Consider the following 6,238-nt stretch of genomic DNA (forward strand, 5'->3'; position numbering starts at 1 on the left):
TGAGACAGAGTGGTAATATGGTGCAACTACGGGCTCAAATATAGCAACTATTGTGAGGATTTTGCGGAACTGGGCAGTGTTTCATTCTCTTGTACAAATGGTCACAATGATTCAAAACTGACCCAATGGTATTTTTTATTGAGATAGAGAAAAAAATCACCAACTTCATATGTGAGGGAAAGAAGCCCCGGATAAGTAAAGCGTCACTGAGAAAGAAGAATAAAGTGGGAGGCCTCACTCTACTCGATTTTAGAACCTATTATACCACGACGTTAGTCAAAACAGCCTGATACTGATACGACAACAGGTCATAGACCAATGGAACAGAATTGAGAATTCAGACATAAATCCACCCACATATGTGCAGCTGATTTTTGACAAAGGCCCAAAGTCAGTTAAATGAGAAAAAGACAGTCTTTTTAAGAAATGGTGCTGGCATAACCGGGTATCCATTGGCAAAAAAATTAAACAAGACGGCAGAATAGCCAGCCGCTTCCTGCGAACTCTCTTACAACAAAGACCCAAAAAAACAAGTGAAACGATTGTATTTATCACAACATAGGAGCTCTGAACGTCAAAGGCAAAGTGAGAAAACAGACTGCACGGAATGGAGGGGAGATGGTTCAGAAGCGGACAGGAGTTGCCAGACCTGAATCACTGGGATCCCTCAGGCACCGGTCTCAAGAGTGGCTATAGCAGGCTGGTAGTAGTGTTTGGCAGCAGTTTCTGCAGGGAGAAGCAACCAGCCCCACAGCCTATTCACGCCTCCGGAACCATAGAACAGCGCTCTTGGCAAAAGCTAAGTACTTGGTATATTTTACCATGCACGCCTTGCCCCCTTGCCACCTTCAGTGGCTGTTGCTTTCCCTGGGCCTGAGATAGGACCTGTGGAGCACCTGGAGCCATCCTCCCAGCCTTGGAGAAGGAATAAATATGCAATACAGGAAAAGATAATTCTCCAGCTCCACTAACGTGGGGAGCTCAGGACAGAAGCGGCTCCTGCTGAGGCATAAACAGTCCATGAACTTTGAATTCCTTTCCCCACAGCATGGACATGTGTGGGCCTATTTCAGGAGAATAGGTCATTGTTGGCAGACTATAACTGTTTCAGCTGTGCAGTGGAGAGGTGGGTGTTTGATGTTTGACACTGCTTTGTCTGTTAAATACGGTACTCATCTACCCACATCAGGGGCTTAGAGACTGATGGCTCCACTCAGATAACCCAGACACCCATGACAGGGGTTCAAGGACAACTGGTACGTCCCAGTCCTTACATCCAAAAACATTGGGTGCCCATGGTCCATCTGCAGAACACACCTGCCTGTACACTCTAGGGGAGAGGGACGCACTTTCCTCAGAGATACTTGGGAGATGATTCTAAGCCCCCTGCATTGTTAAGAGCGTTATCCCCTGCTGCAACCAGATATTGCTACATACACCAATCACCCCTGCCCCTCTAAGACGGTAGGACAGAGTCTGTACCACATGCTTGATGATCAGCTACCTGGACACCTGAGCTGAATTCACACAAGAAAAGTGAATGGACTCCTAGACTGATATACCTAATAACAGCTCTAGCCTTCTGGTGACAGAATATCAGAGCTCCAAAAGCAAAAATAATCAAGCTAGCTTACTGAAGCAACCCTTCTGCATATATCAAAACAAAACAAAGCAAGAAGCTAGGATACAATAAGCAAACATGAAATAAACTAATACAATAAGTTATAGATGGTTTGGAGACAACAGTCAATACCAAGTCACATAAAGAAACAGACCATGATCGCCTCAACAAACAAAGAATCAATGAAATGTCTGGATGAAGGTGCCTTCCTGGAATTACTGGACACAGAATTAAATGTTCAATATACAGACCCCTTCAAGACATCAAGAACGAAATTAGGAAAGAGATCAGGAATACACAGAACAAGCCAAGGAACACACAGATAAAGTAGTTGAAGAAATTAAAAAGGTTACTCAAGAACATAATATTTAATATAACACATAAAGAACATAAAAATTTAATAAGCTGCAGGATACCATAGACAGCAATCAGAAGTTCAGAAGATTATCAATAAAATTACAGAAGTAAACAACTCAATAGAATGTCAGAGGAGCAGAACTGAACAAGTGGAAGGCAGAATTGGTGAACTTGAAGATAAAGCACTTAGCACCAATAAATTTGAAGAAAAATCAGATAAAATAATAAAAACAAATGAAGAAATCTTAAGAATCATGTGGGACTCTATCAAGAGAAATAACCTACGAGTGATTGGAGTCCCAGAACAGGGAAGGATAACAAAATACAGAGAGAATTTTTGAAGATTTGTTGGCGGAAAACTTTCCAGATACTGGGAAAGATGAGAAGATATCTATCCAAGATGCTCATCGAACTCCACATAAAGTAGATTTTAAAACACCAAGACAAATGATAATGAAACTTGCCAAAACCAAAGATAAAGAGAGAATTTTAAGAGCAGCTAGGGATAAATGAAAAGTCACCTACAAAGGAGAATCATTAAGAATAAGCTCTGACTACTCAGCAGAAACCATGCAGGCAAGAAGACAATGGGATGACTTATATAAAGCATTGAAGGAAAAAAATTGCCACCCAAGAATAATATATCCAGCAAAACCATCTCTCAAATATGTAGGTGAAATTAGGACATTTCCAGATAAACAGAAGTTTAGGGAATTCATAAAAAATAAAATAAAATCCCAATACTACAAGAAATACTAAAGGGAGTTCTTCAGTTAGAAAATCATTAATATCAGATATCAATCCAAAACTAGTACACTGGACAGAACAATCAGATGTCAACCCAGGAAGGGAAATCACAAAAATAAATCGAGATAAAAAACCACTCAAAACACAGAAACAGCGATATTATTATATAAAAAGAAGACAACATTAAAACAATAAAGAGGGATTAAGAAATGTAGTCAAACATCTTCCATACAGTGAGGAAGACAAGGCAATACAACGAAATAAAAGATAGGTTTAAATTTAGAAAAATAGGGGTAAATATTCATGTAATCACAAAGGAGATAAACTATCTTACACATCAAAAAAAAAAAAAAACTACGAGCAGAAACAAAAACAACAACAACGAATATGAGGAAAGGACAATATATAAACATAATCTATTCAGCACAAGAAATAAAGTGGGAAAAAGAAACTGTCAACAACACACAAAAAAAGATATCAAAATGACAGCACTAAACTCATACCTATCCATAATTATGCTGAATGAAATGGACTAAATGCACCAATAAAGAGACAGAGAGTGGCAGAATGGATTAAAAAAAAACATGATCTGTCTATATTCTGCCTACAAGAGACACACATTACACTTACAGACACAAACTAAAACTCAAAGGATGGAAAAAAATATATCAAGGAAACAATCAAAAAGAGCAGGAGTGGCAATATGAATCTCTGACAAAGTAAATTTTAAAGTCAAATCTACCACAAAGGATAAGGAAGGACACTATATAATGATTAAAGGGACAGTTTTTTTTTTTTTATACCAAGAAGATATAACCATATAAATATTTATGCACCCAATAACAGAGCTGCAAGATACATAAAACAAACTCTAACAGCATTGAAAACTGAGACAGCTCCACAATAGTACGCTTCAACACACCAGTTTCGGTGAAAGACAGGGCATCCAGAAAGCTCAATAAAGACATAGAAGATCTAAATGCCACAATCAGCCAACTTGACGTTATAGACATATACTGAACACTCCACCCAACAGCAACCAAGTATACTTTCTTTTCTAGTGCGCATGGAACATTCTCTAGGATAGACCACATATTAAGTCATAAAGCAAGCCTTAGCAGAATTCAAAACATTGAAATATTACAAAGCATCTTCTCTGACCATAAGGACATAAAAGTAGAAATCAATAACAGGAAAATCAGGGAAAAGAAATCAAACACTTGGAAACTGAACAATACCCTGCTCAAAAAAGACTGGATTATAGAAGACTTTAAGGATGGAATAAAGAAATTTAGAGAATCCAAAGACAATGAAAACACTTCCTATCAGAACCTTTGGGACACAGCTTAAGCAGTGCTCAGAGGTCAATTTATACCAATAAATGCACACATCCAAAAAGAAGAAAGGGCCAAAATCAAAGAATTATCCCTACAACTTGAACAAATAGAAAGGGGTCAACAAAAGAAATCCTCAGGAACCAGAAGAAAGCAAATAATAAAAATCGGAGCAGAATAAATAGACTACAGAAAGACAATTGAAAGACTTAAGACCAAAAGCTGATTCTTTGAAAAAATCAACAAAATTGATAAAGAACGTGCCAAACAGACAAAAGAAAAACAGAAAAGGAAGCAAATAACCCGAATAAGAACTGAGATGGGTGATATTACAACAGACTCAACTGAAATTAAAAGAATCGTATCAGATTACTATGAAAAATTGTACTCTAACAAATTTGAAGACCTAGAAGAAATGGATGAATTCCTAGAAACGAACTACCTACCTAAACTAACACAAACAGAGTTAGAACAACTAAATAGAGCCATAACAAACGAAGAGATTGTGAAGGCAATCAACACCCCCCCCCCAAAAAAAAAACCCTGACCCAGATGGCTTCACTGCAGAGTTCTACCAAACTTTCAGAGAAGAATTTTGTTTTGTTTTTAATGTTTATTGTACTTTAAGTGAAAGTTTAAAAATCAAGTCAGTCTCTCACCCAAAAACGTATATACACCTTGCTACATACTCCCAATTGCTCTCCCCCTAATGAGACACCCCGCTCCTTCCCTCCACTCTGTCTTTTCCTGTCCATTTCGCCACCTTCTAACCCCCTCTATGCTCTCATCTCCCCTCCAAGCAGCAAATGCCAACATAGTCTCAAGTGTCCACCTGATCGAAGAAGCACACTCCTCACCAACATCCCTCTCCAACCCATTGTCCAGTCCAATCTCTGTCTGGAAGAGTTGGATTTGGGAATGGTTCCTGTCCTGGGCCAACAAAAAGTCTGGGGGGCATGACCACCAGGGTCCTTCTAGTCTCAGACCATTAAGTCTGGTCTGCATCCCACTTCTCTTCTGCTCCCTCAGGGGTTCTCTGTTGTGTTCTCTGTCAGGGCAGTCATCAGTTGTAGCCAGCACCATCTAGTTCTTCTGGTCTCCTGTTTATGTGGCCCTTTCTCTCTACAGCTCATAATTACGTTGTGTCTTTGGTGTTCTTCATTCTCCTTTGATCCAGGTGGGTTGAGACCAATTGATGCACCTTAGAAGGCCGCTTGCTAGAGTTTAAGACCCCAGAAGCCACTCTCCAAAGTGGGATGCAGAATGTTTTCTTAGTAGGTTTTGTTATGCCAACTGACTTATATGTCCCCTGAAACCATGGTCCCCAAACCCCCAATCCTGCTACGATGGCCTTCAATGCATTCAATTTACTCAGGAAACTTCTTTGCTTTTGGTTTAGTCCAGTTGTGTTAACCTTGCCTGTATTGTGTGTTGTCTTTCCTGTCACCTAAAGTAGATCTTATCTACTCTCTAGTTAGTCAGTAACCCTCTCCCACCCTTCCTCCCTTCCCCGCTAACAGCCATCAAAGAATATTTTCTTCTGTTTAAACTATTTCTCCAGTTCTTATAATAGTGGTCTTACACAATATTTGTCCTTTTGCAACTGTATAATTTCACTCACAATAATGCCTTCCCGATTCCTCCATGTTATAAAATGTTTCACAGTTTCGTCACTGTTCTTTATCAATGTGTAGTATTCCATTGTGTGAATATACCATAATTTATTTATCCATTCATCCGTTGATGGGCACCTTGGTTGCTTCCATCTTTTTGCTATTGTTAACTGTGCTGCAATGAACATGAGTGTGCATATATCTGTTCATGTAAAGGCTCTTACTTCTCTAGGATATATTCAAGGACTGGGACTGTTGGATCCTTTGGAAGTTCTATTTCTAGCTCTTTAAGGAAGTGCCAAATCTATTTCCAAAGTTGTACCATTTTATACTCCCACCAGCAGTGTATAACTGTTCCAATCTTTCTGCAGCCTCTCCAACATTTATTGTTTTGTGTTTTTTTAATTAATGTCAACCTTGTTGATGTAAGATGAAATCTCATTGTAGTGTCGATTTGCATTTCTCTAATGGCTAATGATCGTGAGCACTTCCTCATGTATCTGTTAACTACCTGAATGTCTTCTTTAGTGAAGTGTCTGTTCATATCTTTTGCCCATTTTTTAATT

The sequence above is a fragment of the Loxodonta africana genome, chromosome 19, assembly GCF_030014295.1.
Source record: "Loxodonta africana isolate mLoxAfr1 chromosome 19, mLoxAfr1.hap2, whole genome shotgun sequence".
In the NCBI taxonomy this organism is placed as follows: Eukaryota; Metazoa; Chordata; class Mammalia; order Proboscidea; family Elephantidae; genus Loxodonta; species Loxodonta africana.